This window comes from Gorilla gorilla, chromosome 8, assembly GCF_029281585.2.
Source record: "Gorilla gorilla gorilla isolate KB3781 chromosome 8, NHGRI_mGorGor1-v2.1_pri, whole genome shotgun sequence".
Taxonomy (NCBI): Eukaryota; Metazoa; Chordata; class Mammalia; order Primates; family Hominidae; genus Gorilla; species Gorilla gorilla.
Genome location: NC_073232.2, coordinates 72,789,426 through 72,808,788, shown reverse-complemented (window position 1 = coordinate 72,808,788; position 19,363 = coordinate 72,789,426). Strand labels below are relative to the sequence as shown.

The window sequence follows — 19,363 nt, the reverse complement described above, 5'->3', positions numbered from 1 at the left end:
CTAGAGGCTGTGTGGGCTCCAAAGGAAGTAGCAGTCATCCACTGTAAAGGACAGCAAACAGGAGGAAGTGATAAGGCTACAGGAAACAGCAAAGCAGACAAGGAAGCAAGAAAGACTGCAATGACAGAAAAAAACAAAGAAAGAAGAGACTTATGCCATGCCCTTATTAGAGCCTCCCCTTGCAGACACTCCTAATTACTCATCCAATGAGAAGGCATCGTTTGTGCAGGAAAACGGGAGTTATCAGAAAGAAGGCTGGTGGAAGTTTTCAGACAGGAGACTTACCATTCCAGAAGCCATTGCCCCCCTATTTATAAAGCAGTTTCACCAAGGAACACACATGGGGAAGACAGCTTTAAAGATTCTCATAGGGCAGTATTTCATTGTGCCATGCCTAACTGCCATGACTTGAGCCATCTACGAGCAGTGTGTTACTTGTGCCCAGAATAACACAAGGCAAGGGCCTACTTGGCCTCAAGGAATTCAGGCAACAGGAGCAGTGCCATGTGAAAACCTACTTGTAGACTTTACCGAACTGCCTCAGACTGGAGGCTATCGGTACATGTTAGTGTTTGTCTGCACCTTTTCAAGGTGAGTTGAGGCATTCTCCATCAGGACAGAAAAGGCACGAGAAGTAACCAGGATATTATTAAAAGACATTATTCCTAGATTTGGACTGCCTCTAACCTTAGGCTCAGACAATGGACCAGATTTTGTGGCAGAAGTAGTATAGCAACTAACTCAGATGTTAAAAATTAAATGGAAACTGCATACAGCCTAACATCCACAAAGATCTAGAAAGGTTGTAAGGATGAACTGGACACTGAAACAACTTTGAAGAAGTTTTGCCAAGAGACTCATTTAAGGTGGGACCAGGTATTGCCCACGGTCCTTCTCTGAGTCAGGTGTACCCCTACAAAATTAACTGGGTGTTCACCTATGAGATAGTGCATGGCCCACCACCCCCACTTATATCTCAAGTAAAAGGAGATTTAAAGGAAATTGGAGAACTGACTCTAGGAAGACAAATGCAGGCATTAGGTGAGGTAATGCAAGAAGTACAAGGGTGAGTAAGAGAAAGAATACCTGTTAGCCTTACAGATGCAATACATTCCTTTCAACCTGGGGACTTCGTATGGGTTAAATGCTGGAATCCTACCACCCTTGGGCCCTTATGAGATGGCCCCCATATTGTGACCATGTCTACCCCTACTGCTGTTAAAGTTGCAGGTATTACACCTTAGATCCATCACAGCTGACTGAAACCTGCAGCCTCAGTTCAAGACCTGTGGACGAGTCAGCAAGATCCAGATCATCCAACTCAACTGATCTTGCAGAGGAACCAAGGCGCAGTAGGAAAAGACGACCACCCTGCTCCAACCACACCAGAAGCTGGTCTATCAATGCACAGCTGAAGCTTAAGGAAACGTCAAGCCCTGCTCTAGTCACACAGCTGGAAGGTGACTAGTCTACGCATGGCTGAAGCTTAAGGAAAAGTCAAGTCCTGCTCTAGTCACACAACTGTAAGCTGACTAGCCTATGCACGGCCAAAGCCTGAGGAAGCCAGCACTAGATAAGTAAATGTAGATTGAATTTGCAAGTGTAGTTATACTATTGCTTATACTAATTATCTTGCTGTCATGCTATCTTTGCAATTGCTATCAAACTTGTTGCCCGGGAGGATGCCCGTGCATAGTATAAACTTAATCACACTAATGACAATAATGTTAACAGGCATGGGAGGAAATCAAGATAACTGTCATTGTATGATAGAAAGTTGGTCTGGTAAAGGTATAACTAACACCCTGTTATATCAAACTTATTATGAGTGTACAGGAACTCCCCTGGGGACATGTGTTTATAATCAAACCAGCTACTCCATCTATAACCCAGGAAATAGGCAACCTCAAGTATGTTACAATTCAGGCCTCCTTCCCTATGGCTTCTGGTTTGAAATTAAAATAGGGAAACCTTTATTACCCTCATATGCCAATCCTAAAGATGTTAGAATTGGGAAACTCATAAGCAAAACACAGGTATTCCCTTATTTACATAAAGGATCTGTTCCTATATATTTTGATGCCTGTCAGGCTGCACACCTCAGCAACCTAAAAAATCTAGGAGTAGTCTGCAAAAACTTAGGACAAGAAAGACTCAGCAGCAAGGCTGCTAAGATCATAACAGGAGAACCAGAAGAAAACAAAGGACCACACATGAGTTCAGCCAATGCCTTTATGCAGGGAGAGTAGCTCTGCTAACCAGCCAAGAAGCAAAGATTGGTTGTGTGACTAAAATATGCAACCCCCTTAATCTGACCATATTAAAGCCAAACATGCCTTTTTGGACTAAAGAACACCAAGGAGAGCTAAGCTGTGCTCGAGAAGGAGCAAATCTGGGTGTTCTGTTAATCATTATTAAAAAGACACAGTGAGCTAAAGCTCAGGTCAGTCCAATGTCACAGTTCAGATTTTTCAAATCCTTCAATAAACATTTTAACCCCAAGGAGCCAAAAGTTCAGATTCCACCAATGTTAGCCAAGAACCTATTCACTCAGCTAGCTGAAAGTATTGCTACTAATCTTGGAGTCATCTCATGTTATGTATGTGGAGGTACCAGTGTAGGTGACCAATGGCCCTGGGAGGCTAGAGAAATAATACCACCAAGATAACTTTACCATACCAGAATTTGTTACAAAGTTCAATTGAAACCCAGGTGTCTGGCTATTAAAAACCCCTATCATTGGAAGATACTGCATAGCACAATGGGGAAAAGACTTTCAAACTCAAGTAGGAGATATGACTTGTTTAGAAATATGACTTGTTTAGGTCAGCAGTATTTTGAAGAGTCTAAGAACAAGACACAGTGGAGAAGCATTATAGACAATTTCTCTACCATATTTTAACCCTCTCTCTCAGTTTCCAGTGCTAAATCAGTCATAGTATCAACTAGACGCTCCAAATGTTTGGAAAGCACCGGCAGGACTACATTGGATCTATGGGACAAAAGCCTATTAACTATTGCCAGAGAAGTGGACCGGAGCCTGTATTTTAGGGACAATAAGGCCGTCCTTCTTCTTGCTCCCACTGAAACAAGGGGAAGATTTTAGTTACCCAGTCTATAATGAAGAAAGAACAAAAGACATGTCTTTACTCAGATAAGTACTGTAGAAAACATAAGCACAAACATAAAGAAGGACATTGAGATAGGTAGCTGGAAAGATAAAGAATGGCTTCCTGAAAGAATTATCAAATACTATGGGCCAGCTACATGGGCCCAAGACAGATCATGGGGCTACCACACACCTATTTACATGTTAAACCAAATTATAAGATTGAAAGCAGTACTAGAAATCATAGTCAATGAAACAGCCTGAGCCTTGGATCTGTTAGCCATACAGGCCACTCAAATGAGAGATGCTACATATCAAAATAGGCTAGCATTAGACCACCTCCTAGCCTCAGAAGGAGGAGTCTGTGGCAGGTTTAATTTGACCAACTGTTGCTTACAAATCTATGATAATGGAAGAGCTGTTATGGAAATTACTGCTAGAATATGGAAGTTAGCCCATGTCCCAGTCCAGACTTGGTCTGGGTGGAGCCCAAACTCACATTTTAGAGGTTGGTTCTCATGGTTTGGAGGCTTTAAAACCTTGATAATTGGTTTTATAACTATAGTAGGAAGATGTCTAATACTGCCTTGTCTTTTACCTCTCCTCAACAGAAGCATCCAGTCTACTATGGAAGCCATAGTGGACCGAAAAACTACTACCAAAATAATGGCATTACAAAAATACCAACCTGTCCCCCAGGAAGAATATGAGCCTACACAGGAAGAGATAAATGATTGTGGTGCTCTTTATTAATCTACATTTATGGTGAGCACCAAAGGTGGGGGATGAAGAAGGAATTCATGAATTTTACAAGTATAATCAAAGACCAAGAAATTTTCACTTTTTCCCTCAAAAGCTAAGTGTAGTGTAGCCCCCACTCCCCGTCCCATAGTCCAAGTTAGAGAAGAATACTAGCTGCCTGTTTTTCCTTCTGTGCTCAGCAAGCCTTATCTGTACTCACCGGTTTCATATTCCTTGAGGCTCAGCGAGTTCCTGCTTCACCTCGCCAGCACAGCTGCAAAATTACAAGGTTGATACGCATATGTTACAGAAACGTAGTTTCCCAAGGATGTGGAACATGTAGTATAGATAAGTGTAAAAGACTGATCAACTGCCTTTGTTCTCGCTTCTGTAAGTACACTTCCTACATCATGTAGCTCCCGGCCACTGATTGCTTAAAATGTGGCTGTTTCTTTGTCTGGAGCTCAGAATTTCCTTGATGCTAGTCCTACTTGAGCCAGACGGTCACCTTAATAAAGGCTTTCCTGAACTCTATTCAGTCTCTCCCATCTCTGATTGTCCCACAACACCACCTCTCAGGTTCAAGTGAATCTCCTGCCTCAGCCTCCGGAGTAGCAGGGATTAGAGGCAAGCACTGCCACATCCAGCTAATTTTTGTATTTTTAGTACAGACAAGGTTTCACCATGCTGGCCAGCATGGCCTCGATCTCCTGACCTCGTGATCCGCCCACCTTGGCCTCCCAAAGTGGTGGGATTACAGGCATGAGCCACTGCGCCCAGCCCAAATACTTTTTTAAAAGAAGAAGCTGGAGACCAGAACTAATGGATAAAGTAAAGGGCTATTGCTGGGGTGAGATTAACAAGAGCATACCGCAGACAGGAAGGAGGAGGAAATTCCTTAATCTGTTATCCTTCCTACAGTCATCATTACAAAAATTTTAAAATTAGGCCAGGTGCGGTGGCTCATGCCTGTAATCTCAGCACTGTGGGAGGCCGAGGTGGGCAGACCACTTGGGGTCAGGTGTTTGAGACAAACCTGGCCAACATGGTGAAACCCCATCTCTACTAAAAATACAAAAATTAACCGGGCATGGTCGCAGGTGCCTCGAATTCCAGCTACTCAGGCAGCTGAGGTGGGAGAATTGCTTGAACCTGGGAGGCAGAGGCCTCAATGAGCAGAGATGTGCACCGCTGCACTCTAACCTGGGCAACACAGCAAAACTCTGCTTCAAAAAAATAAAAATTAGTCTAGGCATGGTGGCTCACACCTGTAATCCCAGCACTTTTGGAGGTTGAGGCGGCTGGATCACCTGAGGTCGGGAGTTCGAGACCAGCCTGACCAACATGGAGAAATCCCATCTCTACTAAAAATACAAAATTAGCCACATGTGGTGGCGCATGCCTATAATCCCAGCTGCTTGGGAGCTGAGGCAGGAGAATCACTTGAACCTGGGAGGCAGAGGTTGCGGTGAGCCAAGATTGCACCATTGTACTCTAGCCTAGGCAACAAGAGCGAAACTCTGTCTCAAAAAAAAAAAAAATAGAATGATATTAAATGTTAAAAATACAGTGCTTCATTAGCTCACCCAAAAAAGATTCCAAAGCACATAAGACAAGCCTATGCTTTATTTGTAGGCCCTTGACATAAATGAAGTTAAGGGCACCACCACTTAGCTTTCACATAAACATGGGTCACAAACCACTGTTGACACTGTGAAATTCTGTAATTCCTAAGACTGTTTCAAAAATTCTGAGGGAATTGAACTATTTCAACTTTTGAGCATAACATGAGAATTTATTTGCAAACATGATTTAGAATTCCCTTAAAGTATGACAATTTAAATTCTTATGAAATATGAGAGAATATATGTTTTCTATAGGCTCATGTATAATGGATAAAATACAAGGTAAAAGTTGAAAAGAGCCTCACAAAACTGATAGCAGTCATTATCTTTGTGGAAGAGGCAACACTGGGAATGCTGGTCAAAAGAGCTTTTGTACTTACATGAAAAGGCAATGCATTTTACTATTACTTGTGACAGTGTAAATTAATAATTTTAAAGAATAGACAACACAAACCTGATACATACACTCACATTTGGGACAGCAGGAGAGGGGACAACCTAACATGGCTCTTTCTCTATGGCATGGGAACTTCCCCTCTCTGGTTTTCACTCTTGCCATCTTCAAACTGGGTCAATCTACTCTACCACCCAGGGTTCTGAAAATAAAATGTAGGAGCTCCTAGCCCAAGGCCTACCTAGAATATCGTAATTCCTCATTAAATGTGCTTAAGTATTATATCAGAGTTCTCCAGAGAAACTAAGTTTGTGTGTGTGCATGTGTGTGTTTGTACACTTGCATATATGTTTGTGTATATATTTATGTATGTGTGTATGTGTATATATATATATATATATACACACACACACACACACATATATATATATGGGAGAGATTATAAGGAATTGACTTATGCAATCTTGCAATTATGGAGGTTGACAACTCTCCAGATCTGAAGGATGATGAGTCCATGTTTGGGGACCCAGGACAGCCAATTGTGTAGTTCCAGGCTGAAGGCCTGCAAGCTTGAGATGCAGGAAGAGCAGATGTTTCAGTTCAAGTCCAAAGGCAGGAAAAAGCTAATGTGTCAGTAAGAAGGCTTGTTTTACTCAATCCTTCAACTGACCAGATGAGGGCCACTCACATCAGGAAGACAGTCTACTCAGCCTACCAGTTTTGTTTTCTCTTGTTTTAGTGGGGGCTTTTGCTGTTTTTCTTTGGGGGGGGAGTTATTTTTAGCGTAATTAAACTTTTTATGTTTTTAACTTTGTTTGATTTTAGATTTGGGGGTAGATGTGCATGTTTGCTACATGGGCGTATTGTGAACTAGTGGGGATTGGACTTCTAGTGTACCCCATTACCTAAATAGTCAACATTATCCAAATAGTGAGCCCTCACCCCCTTCCCACCCTCCCCCCTTTTGGAGTCCACAGTTGTCTATTATTTCCAAAACAAACAGAACAACATTCTACATTCATGGATATGAAGGATCAATGTTGCTAAAATGGCCATACTACCGAAAGAAATTTACTTTTTAATTCAATGTTATTCCTATCAAACTACCAACAATGCTTTTAACAGAATTTTTTTAAAATGAAAAATCTTATTTGAAACAAACAAAAAAGAGGCTGAATATTCACAGCTTTCTATGCAAAGGAACAAAGCTGGAGTGATCGTACTACTCAATTTCAAACTATACTATAAGGCTACAATACCTAAAGAAGCATGGGTACTGGTACAAAAATAGACATATAGACCAATGGAACACACTAGAGAACCCAGAAATAAAGCCACACATCTAAAACCATCTGATCTTTCACAAAGTCAACAATAACAAACAATAAGGAAAGGACTCCCTATTCAACAAATAGTGCTGGGATAACTGGCTAGTCATATGCAGAAGATTGAAGCTGGACCACTTCATTATACCATATACAAAAATTAACTCAAGATGGATTAAAGACTTAAATGTAATATTTAAAAGTGTAAAAAACCCTAAAAGAAAACCCAGGAAATATCATGCTGTACATTGGCCCTGGCAAAGAATTCATGACAAAGACTCTAAAAGCAATTGAAACACCACCACCACAAAATTGACAACTGAGACCTAATTAAGCTAAAGAGCTTCTGCACGGCAAGAGAAACTACAAACAGTAAACGCGCAACCTACAGAATGAGAGAAAAAACTTATGTATCCAGCAAAGGTATAATAGCTACAATCTATAAAAAAAGGTAACTCAACAAGCAAAAAACACACAACCTTATTTAAAAATGAAAAAAGAACATTAACATACACTTCTCAAAAGACACACATGTATCCGACAAGCATATAAAAATACTCAATATCAGTAATTATTTAAAAAATGCAAATAGAAGTCGTGAGATACCATCTCACATCAGTCACAATAGCCATATTAAAAAGGCAAAGAATAATAGATGCTGGTGGGTAGTGAATAGTAAAAGCTTATACACTGCCAGTGGGAATGTAAATTTTTCCTGCCACTGCGGAAAGCAGTCTGAAGATTTCTCAAAGACTTTAAAACCAAACTTTCATTAGACCCAGCAATCCAATTTTTTGGTATATACCCCAAAGATAGAAATCATTCAACTATAAAGACACATGCATACTTATGTTCATCACAGTACTATTTACAATAGCAAAGACATGGAATCATCTGATGTCCTTCAATAGACAAATGGATTTTACAAATGTGACATATATGTATACACACACACACACACACACACAATGAAATGGTATTCAGTCACTAAAAAAGATAAAATTCTGTCCTTTGCAGCAACAGGGATGAACCTGGAGGACATTAAGTGAAACACACCAGGCATAAAAAAAAAAAATACTGCACATTCTAATCTATAGAATCTAATAAAGTTGGTATCATTGAAGTAGAGAGTAGAATGGTGGTTACTAGAAGCTAGAGTGTGTAAGACAGTGCAAAACGGGGAGAAAATGGTCAATGGGCAATAAGTTACAGTTACATAGCAGGAATATATTCAAGTGCACAGTAGGGTGACAATGGTGAACAATTTTGTATTAAATATTTCAAACGGCTAGAAAAGAGAATTTTGAATGTTCTCACCACAAAGAAATAACGAGATGTCACACATGATAAATCCCATAATTTATTACATACATAAACACATATCTAATGCTCACATTATGCTCCATCTGTATGTAAAATTACTGTGTCAATTAAAAACAAAATTAAAGGCCAGGCGCGGTGACTCATGCCTGTAATCCCAGCAATTTGGGAGACTTAGGCCGGCAGATCACCTGAGGCCGGGTGTTTGAGACCTGTCAGGCCAACATGGTGAAACCCCATCTCTACTAAAAATTCAAAAATTAGCCAGGCATGGTGGCAGGCGTCTGTAATCCCAGCTACTTGGGAGGCTGAGGCATGAGAACTGCTTAAACCTGGGAGGCAGAGGTTGCAGTGAGCCATGATCATGCCACTGCACGCCAGACTGGGTGATAGAGACTCTGTCTCAAAAAAAATTATAGAAGGAAAAAATGAAGTCATAAACTAACCATCTGTCCCCAAATTTATGGAAAGACATACAAATAAAGATGACAACTCACCAGAAGAGAAACCTGTAAGAAAAAACTTCAGTAGCAATTAGTACTATGGTAGAAAACCTACACCGTAATTGAGGAGTTGCTGAAGCCTGAGAGTGGAAAAGTTTGAGAGTTAAAATCTCCATGGAGGCCAGTCTTAGTTCCTCCTCACTTTTGAGAGTTTTATTTTCAGAAGCCTTACCAGATTCTCACAGTAGAAATAGAAAAATCTTTTCTTTCTGGCATAGGGAAGGGAAATGTACCCTTCTAAAAGCCACTCAGGGCATTCTGTTCTTCTTACCAAGCTCTGCCATCATTAAACTATTTTAGCAAAGCCTGACCTACTGGGGATTTGTCTGAGTTTATATGACCTGAGGTAAGGGAAATACCCATCACCAGACTGCTGTAGTATTCAGTTGGGAAGAAGAGAAATATTCAATTTCAGACCACTTGAGCCCTTCATGTGAGCAAAGGGACATACCCAACTCCCATTCTCTCTAGCCTTCCTGTTAAACCTAAGAGGATGGGAAATGTGAAGCATTTTCTAAGATAACACAGGCACAGACTCACTAAAAGACACAACACTCACAGTGGTTGGAATGAACATATCCATCTGTTCTCAATAAATGTACCTGGACAAACTGATGGGAGCAGAGGTAATAAGCAACCTACGTTTTCCTCCCTGTATCTCATGTTCTGTGTCAACAGATGTGTCCTCTGGAGGACAGAGCAGTTCTCCTATGTTTCTTTAAAAGAAGTAAGATTTTTCTGACTCCCAAAGTAATTTTGATCTAGTTCAATTCTGAAAACTAAAATCCACTAAGGAACATATACAAAGACCACCACAAATCACCCGTACGGAACTCACAGGGACACATTAGGAAATGTGACACTGGGTTGTACTAATTTTGAAGGCTGTATTATTGGGAGTTATACTTTGTTGACAACTTCTGAGAATATACAATCCACTAGGCAGAAGCTACATAGAAAAATGAGCTTAGACATTAAAATGTCTGAAATCCAGATGGTACAGCAAAAGTTTCAAAATTGTATACTCTACAGCATGACTGTGAATGTGTTGATATTATATATATTATATATATATATGTTATTCGATGTGGAAATGAGTGAGGGGGCTGGATTATCCAGAATGTATATGAGATAATCAGAGTTAACCACGAAGTGGGTAAAATTAATATGAAGATGGTAATTATTTGGAACACTAAAGAACGTTGATAATGTGAGATCTATTGTTTTCCCCAGATACAAGAAATACGTTTGTTATTAAGACTAACATGCTTTCCGCTTCTGTTATGCTTAAAAATGCCTTTTTTTTCCCGCAAGCTTCCACTGGACTTTCACCCAACACCTTTTTTTTTCTTCAACATCTTTACATTCCTTTAGGATCACAAATCTAAGCACCATGGCCTGATCAGCTATCACTTGGCCTTCATTAATATTCCTCACTGTGGTGGATGGTTGGTCTCCAGGTATGCTTGAATCGCTGCACTTAGAGAATGAGTTCAAACTTAAGTCCTTGTTCTACATAAACAGAGTGAGGATGGCCTATGTACTGTAACACCTGTCTCCTGAGTGTACACCCAGCCAGCACCATCAGCCCCAGCAACTGCCAGTTGGCAACGTTTAAACAGAAATTCACAAATAACATTATCACTGTCATCTCTTTTTATTTTTTTATTTTTATTTTTTGGTCAGTTTGTCTTTCCGTAGTGATATAATATTCTTCACTGGGGCTTCTTCCAATGTGATGCATACCAACCAGTCTACTTAAGGTCAGCAAATACTGTTCCCTTTCTCCCACGAAGTCCTTTTTTTACTCTGACATTATTCGGGGATGTCTTCACTATAGGAATTACACTGCATTCAATCGCACACATGGTGATCTTTTTGTCCCAGCATCAGAGGCAATCCCAGCACCTTCACAGCACCAGGATCTCTCCAAGAGCCTTCCCAGAGAAAAGGGCCATTCAGACCATCCTGCTGTTAGTGAGCTACTTTGGGTGCTGGGTGGACCTCATCATATCATGCTCTTCAACCCTGCTGTGGACATATAACCCAGTCATCCTGAGTGTGAAGAACCTTGTGGGCAATGTCTATGCCACTGTTGTTCCACTGGTACGAATCAGCTGATAAAAGGATAGCTGACATTCTCCAAAATATGCAAAGTGCTATAAAGATTTAACGAGTTAGCAATGGAAAACATTTCTAAAAGAATAGTCTTATCCTATAAATTGTTCAAGTAGCCTTGGAATTCTTTTTATCTTATTTAATAAATTGCATGGAATCACACTTTTATTAATATTTATATGCTTTCAAAACTGATGCATCCAAGAACTACGTAATTTCTTTAGTTCAGTGTCTACCATGGGTAGACATTTCCGTATCAAGTCTCTTACACTTTTATTTTCATTTTACCTTGGTAGCAGAAAATGTTTCTCTCGAAGTATACTCTTAACAATCTTCTGTCGGTAATCAAATCTCTCAAAGTTTTTACTTCTGAAAAAATTTAATTTACTCTTATTTATGAAAGACACTTTAGCTAAATATCAATTTTAGCTTTTATACTAAGCTTGTTCATTAGAACTTCCCTGACTGGAAATAATATGTCAATTTGGATTTTACATTTAATCTATAATTTATTTTAAAGGGTTTAAAATAAAATTTACATGTAAATAGTTGGTCTTCTTTATTAATGAAATTTGCTTATACATTAACTGTAGCCTCCATGCTGTACATTAGGTCTCCAGTCCTTATTCATATTATAAAACAGGTTTGTACCATTTGACCAATATCTGATTCCCCCAAGACACAGCCCTTGGTCACTAGCATTCTATTGTCTGTAACTATAATTCAAACCCTTTTTTAGACTCCACATATGACTGAAGTAATGCAGTGTTCATCTTTCTGTGCCTGGTTTATTTCACTTAGCCTAAAGACCTCAAGATGATCCATGTGGTTGCAAATGGCAAGGTTTTTTTCAAGACCTGAACTGTGACACACACACGTGCACACATGCACATACCTATACATATACATATATACATATATATATGTATATATATACAAAATTTCCTTTTTGTTGTTGTTGTTGTTGTTGTTAGATACAACAGGCTGGAGGGCAGTGGCATGATTATAGCTCACTGTAACCTCTGAATTCTGGGTTCAAATTATTCTTCCACCTCAGCCTCCAAAGTAGCAAGGACCACAGGGGTACACCACCATGCCTAGCTAATTTGTAAAGACATGGTCTTGCTATGTTACCCAGGCTGATCTTGAACTCGTGGCCTCAAGTAATCCTACTCCCTCAGTATCCCAAAGCACTGAGATTACAGGCTTGAGCCACCATGCTCAGCTATATAATATTTTACTTACTTCTGTGTTAATGGACATTTAGGTTGTTTTCATATCTTATCTATTGTTAATAATGCTTCAATAAACATAGGAGTGAAAATATTTCTTCAAGATAGCGATTTTATGTTCCTTGGATATTTACTCAGATGTAAGATTGATGACTCATATGATAGTTCTATTTTTAATTATTTGATGAACCTCCATGCCGTTTTCCATAATCGCTTTACCATTTACATTCCCAGTGACAGTGTACAAAGGTCACTTTTCTCTACATTCTTGACAACACTTGCTTTCTTTTGAATTTTTGATAAATATCACCTTAATCTTTGTTTGAATGCGATCTCATTGTGGTTTTGATTTGCATTTTTCTCATAATTACTAATGGCTTCTTTAAAAAAATAACCTATTAGTTTTTGGCTACTTTTTAAAAAAATGTGTCACTTTTTATTGTTACTCTTATTTCGGGGGGTTAAGTCTTATGAGTTTCTGGCAGATTTCGAATACTAATCCTTTATCTGATATTTGGCGTACAAGTATTTTTCTCCAATTCTGTAAATAGCCTTTTAAAGACACTGAACTGTCTTTTGCTATGCAGTAGACTTTTTAGTTTGATGAAGTCCCACTTTTTTTCCTGTGCTTTTGGCGTCAAATACAAAAAAATTATGGCTAGGACCAATGCCAAAGAATTTTCCTCAGTGTTGTCTTCTACAAGATTTTTCGTTTCAAGTCCAGTGTCTACGTCTTTAACGTATTTTAAATTAATTTTATGTATGCTGTAAAGGCTGGGTGCAATTTGTTTTTGCATGTGGATATTGCATTTTCCCATCACCATTTACTGAGCAGTTTTTTTCTTTTTCCATTGTGTATCTTTATGCCATTGTTGAAAATTCATTGACTGTATAAAGATGGAGACATCTGATATATCGATATAGATATAGATATAGATATCTATATCGATATATATCGATATCTATAGATATATATATAAATACATATATATATGAGCTCTCTATTCTGTTCCAGTGGTCTATGCCTTTGTGTTTATGCCAATATTTTGCAGTTTTGATGACTACAACTTTGCTATATAGCTTGAAATCAGGCAGTGTAATGCTTCTAGCTTTGTCCCTCTTGCTCAAAATTGTTTTGAGTCTTTTATAATTCCATACAAACTGTAGATTTTTAAAATTTTTATTGAAAATGCTATTGGAATTCTGATAGAGATTGCTTTAAATAATACATCAATTTTAGTATGAATGTTTTAGTAATAATTTTTCTGATCCATGAACACTAAGTATTTTTAAATTTGTCTTTTCTATAATTGCCCCCATTAATATTTTACAGTTTTCGTTATACAAATCTTTTACCTTATTATATTTATTCTTAAGTATTAGGTTGCTGCAAATGTAATTGTGGTTTTTGCCATTACCAATCCAATACTTTATTCTTTCTCATGTTACGGTAAAAGTAACTGTCTTCTTGCTTTTTCCTAGATATTTGTTGTTGGAGTATAAAAATGCAATTGATTTTATTTACATTGATATAGTATCCCGCAAAGTTCCTTAGTTTACCAGTTCTAAATTTTTTTCATGTAATGATGAGCACACTGGCCTGTGTTTACACATTAATTGACAGTTTCTATTCATCTATCACAGAGCCTAAAAGTGTGCTCTGTTGTATTTTTGCTGTGACAAATTCCATGGCATCTTTTAGTCTTAATCTTTTTTTAAATGCTTTCGTTTGGTACTTGATAATAAGGTGTGTCTTTGTTTCCTTTTCAATTGTGAAACACATCTATCTCCATGCCTAGTCAAACTTTCTAATAAAGTTCTCTAATAGTTTTATGTACATTTAGTTATTATAAATAAAAATAGTAAATTTTTATGATAGTTTCAAAGTTACTAAGATTGAAAATGTCAATTTTTCACTGCTCATGAATCTGTGGTTTCCTTATTTTAAACAATTATGTATGATGTCTATATATTTGTGTGTGTGTTTAATGGCTTACAATCTTGCCCAACATATTTGTATGTAGTAAGCAAGTACTAATCAAATTAATCAAACTATCATCTTTATACTCTTCTTCAAATGGCATATTATGTTTGTTCTAATTAAAAACTGTTCATGTCTTATATAATTATCAAAAAAATTAGAAAGTCTCCTTTGTCTGCCCTCTTGAGAAAATCCAAAGTTAAATGGTAGTTTTACTAATTTCCTTTAGAATCACTACCTTATTTTCCTCACACAATAAATGTAAACATTATTGGGTGGAGTCAAGATGGCCGAATAGGAACAGCTCCGGTCTATAGCTTCCAGCGTGAGCGACGCAGAAGACGGCTGATTTCTGCATTTCCATCTGAGGTACCGGGTTCATCTCACTAGGGAGTGCTAGACAGTGGGTGCGGGACAGTGGGTGCAGCGGACTGTGCACGAGCCGAAGCAGGGTGAGGCATTGCCTCATTCAGGAAGTGCAAAGGGTCAGGGAGTTCCCTTTCCTAGTCAACGAAAAGGGTGACAGACGGCACCTGGAAAGTCGGGTCACTACCATCCTATTACTACGCTTTTCCAACGGGCTTAAAAAACGGCACACAAGCAGATTATATCTCGCACATGGCTGGAGGGTCCTATGCCCACGGAGTCTCGCTGATTGCGAGCACAGCAGTCTGAGATCAAACTGCAAGGCAGCAGCAACGCTAGGGGAGGGGCGCCTGCCATTGCCTGGGCTTGATTAGGTAAACAAAGCAGCCAGGAAGCTCAAACTGGGTGGAGCCCACCACAGCTCAAGGAGGCCTGACTGCCTCTGGAGGCTCCACCTCTGGGGGCAGGGCACAGACAAACAAAAAGACAGCAGTAACCTCTGCAGACTTAAATGTCCCTGTCTGACAGCTTTGAAGAGAGCAGTGGTTCTCCCAGCATGCAGCTGGAGATCTGAGAACGGGCAGACTGCCTCCTCAAGTGGGTCCTTGACCCCCGAGCAGCCTAACTGGGAGGCAACCCCAGTACGGGCAGACTGACACCTCACACGGCCGGGTACTCCTCTGAGACAAAACTTCCAGAGGAACGATCAGGCAGCAGCATTTGCAGTTCACCAAGATCCGCTGTTCTACACCCACTGCTGTTCTACAGCCACTGCTGTTCTGCAGCCGCCACTGCTGTTCTGCAGCCACCACTGCTGATACCCAGGCAAACAGGGTCTGGAGTGGACCTCTAGCAAACTCCAACAGACCTGCAGCTGAGGGTCCTGTCTGTTAGAAGGAAAACTAACAAACAGAAAGGACAAGGACATCCACATGAAAAACTCTTCTGTACGTCACCATCGTCAAACACCAAAAGTGATAAAACCACAAAGATGGGGGAAAAACAGAGCAGAAAAACTGGAAACTCTAAAAAGCAGAGCGCCTCTCCTCCTCCAAAAGAACGCAGCTCCTCACCAGCAACGGAACAAAGCTAGACAGAGAATGACATTGATGAGCTGAGAGAAGAAGGCTTCAGACCATCAAACTACTCCGAGCTACAGGAGGAAATTCAAACCAATGGCAAAGAAGTTAAAAACTGTGAAAAAAAATTAGACGAATGGATAACTAGAATAACCAACACAGAGAAGTCCTTAAAGGAGCTGACGGACCTCAAAGCCAAGGCTCAAGAACTATGTGAAGAATGCAGAAGCCTCAGGAGCCGATGCGATCAACTGGAAGAAAGGGTATCAGTGATGTAAGACGAAATGAATGAAATGAAGCTAGAAGGGAAGTTTAGGGAAAAAAGAATAAAAAGAGATAAAGCCTCCAAGAAATATGGGACTATGTGAAAAGACCAAATCTATGTCTGATTGGTGTACCTGAAAGTGATGGGGAGAATGGAACCAAGTTGGAAAACACTCTGCAGGATATTATCCAGGAGAACTTCCCTATCTAGCAAGGCAGGCCAACATTCAGATTCAGGAAATACAGAGAATGCCACAAAGATACTCCTCGAGAAGAGCAACTCCAAGACACATAATTGTCAGATTTACCAAAGTTGAAATGAAGGAAACAATGTTAAGGGCAGCCAGAGAGAAAGGTGGGGTTACCCACAAAGGGAAGCCCATCAGACTAACAGCGGATCTCTCGGCACAAACTCTACAAACCAGAAGAGAGTGGGGGCCAATATTCAACATTCTTAAAGAAAAGAATTTTCAACCCAGAATTTCATATCCAGCCAAACTAAGCTTCATAAGTGAAGGATAAATAAAACACTTTACAGACAAGCAAATGCTGAGAGATTTTGTCACCACCAGGCCTGCCCTACAAGAGCTCCTGAAGGAAGCACTACACATGGAAAGGAACAACCAGTACCAGCCACTGCAAAAACATGCCAAAATGTAAAGACCATTAAGGCTAGGAAGAAACTGCATCAACTAGCAAGCAAAATAACCAGTTAACATCATAATGACAGGACCAAGTACACACATAACAGTATTAACTTTAAACGTAAATGGGCTAAATGCTCCAATTAAAAGACACAGACTGGCAAATTGGATAAAGAGTCAAGACCCATCAGTGTGCTGTATTCGGGAAACCCATCTCACGTGCAGAGACACACATAGGCTCAAAATAAAGGGATGGAGGAAGATCTACCAAGCAAATGGAAAACAAAAAAGGGCAGAGGTTGCAATCCTAGTCTCTGATAAAACAGACTTTAAACCAACAAAGATCAAAAGAGACAAAGAAGGCCATTACATAATGGTAAAGGGATCAATTCAACAAGAAGAGCCAACTACCCTAAATATATATGCACCCAATACAGGAGCACCCAGATTCATAAAGCAAGTCCTTAGTGACCTGCAAAGAGACTTAGACTCCCACACATTAATAATGGGAGATTTTAACACCCCACTGTCAACATTAAACAGATCAATGAGAAAGAAAGTTAACAAGGATACCCAGGAATTGAACTCAGCTCTGCACCAAGCAGAACTAATAGACATCTACAGAACTCTCCACCCCAAATCAACAGAATATACATTCTTTTCAGCACCACACCACACCTATTCCAAAATTGACCATATAGTTGGAAGTAAAGCACTCCTCAGCAAATGTAAAAGAACAGAAATTATAACAAACTGTCCCTCAGAACACAGTGCAATCAAACTAGAACTCAGGACTAAGAAACTCACTCAAAACCGCTCAACTACATAGAAACTGAACAACCTGCTCCTGAATGACTACTGGGTACATAACGAAATGAAGGCAAAAATGAAGATGTTCTTTGAAACCAACGAGAACAAAGACACAACATACCAGAATCTCTGGGACACATTCAAAGCAGTGTCTAGAGGGAAATTTATAGCACTGAATGCCCACAAGAGAAAGCAGGAAAGATCCAAAATTGACACCCTAATATCACAATTAAAAGAACTAGAAAAACAAGAGCAAACACATTCAAAAGCTAGCAGAAGGCAAGAAATAACTAAAATCAGAGCAGAACTGAAGGAAATAGAGACAAAAAAAACCCTTCAAAAAATTAATGAATCCACGAACTGGTTTTTTGAAAAGATCAACAAAATCGATAGACTGCTAGCAAGACTAATAAAGAAGAAAAGAGAGAAGAATCAAATAGACGCAATAAAAAATGATAAAGGGGATATCACCACCGATCCCACAGAAATACAAACTACCATCAGAGAATACTACAAACACCTCTACGCAAATAAACTAGAAAATCTAGAAGAAATGGATAAATTCCTCGACACATCCACCATCCCAAGACTAAACCAGGAAGAAGTTGAATCTCTGAATAGACCAATAACAGGCTCTGAAATTGTGGCAATAATCAATAGCTTACCAACCAAAAAAAGTCCAGGACCAGATGGATTCACAGCCAAATTCTACCAGAGGTACAAGGAGGAGCTGGTATCACTCCTTCTGAAACTATTCCAATTAACAGAAAAAGAGGGAATCCTTCCTAACTCATTTTATGAGGCCAGAATCATCCTGATACCAAAGCCGGGCAGAGACACAACCAAAAAAGAGAATTTTAGACCAATATCCTTGATGAACATTGATGCAAAAATCCTCAATAAAATACTGGCAAACCGAATCCAGCAGCACATCAAAAAGCTTATCCACCATGATCAAGTAGGCTTCATCCCTGGGATGCAAGGCTGGTTCAACATACGCAAATCAATAAATGTAATCCAGCATATAAACAGAACCAAAGACAAAAACCACATGATTATCTCAATAGATGCAGAAAAGGCCTTTGACAAAATTCAACAACCCTTCATGCTAAAAACTCTCAATAAATTAGGTATTGATGGGACATATCTCAAAATAATAACAGCTATCTATGACAAACCCACAGCCAATATCATACTGAATGGGCAAAAACTGGAAACATTCCCTTTGAAAACTGGCACAAGACAGGGATGCCCTGTCTCACCACTCCTATTCAACATAGTGTTGGAAGTTCTGGCCAGGGCAATTAGGCAGGAGAAGGAAATAAAGGGTATTCAATTAGGAAAAGAGGAAGTCAAATTGTCCCTGTTTGCAGATGACATGATTGTATATCTAGAAAACCCCACTGTCTCAGCCCAAAATCTCCTTAAGCTGATAAGCAACTTCAGCAAAGTCTCAGGATACAAAATCAATATACAAAAGTCACAAGCATTCCTATACACCAATAACAGACAAACAGAGAGCCAAATCATGAGTGAACTCCCATTCACAATTGCTTCAAAGAGAATAAAATACCTAGGAATCCACCTTACAAGGGATTTCAAGGACCTCTTCAAGGAGAACTACAAACCACTGCTCAATGAAATAAAAAAGGATACAAACAAATGGAAGAACATTCCATGCTCATGGGTAGGAAGAATCAATATCGTTGAAAATGGCCATACTGCCCAAGGTAACTTACAGATTCAATGCCATCCCCATCAAGCTACCAATGACTTTCTTCACAGAATTGGAAAAAACGACTTTAAAGTTCATATGGAACCAAAAAAGAGCCCACATCGCCAACTCAATCCT

General features: G+C 39.4%; 1 long non-coding RNA gene across 1 annotated transcript in view; it reads right to left on the bottom strand.

The window, feature by feature from the left end:
- LOC109028493 (uncharacterized) overlaps positions 1-19,363 on the bottom strand; it is a 47,322-nt gene that overhangs the window by 6,015 nt on the left and 21,944 nt on the right. The window contains exon 6 of the long non-coding RNA XR_008669257.2: positions 4,071-4,124. This is a non-coding gene — a long non-coding RNA (uncharacterized lncRNA). The remainder of the gene's footprint in view (positions 1-4,070; positions 4,125-19,363) is intronic.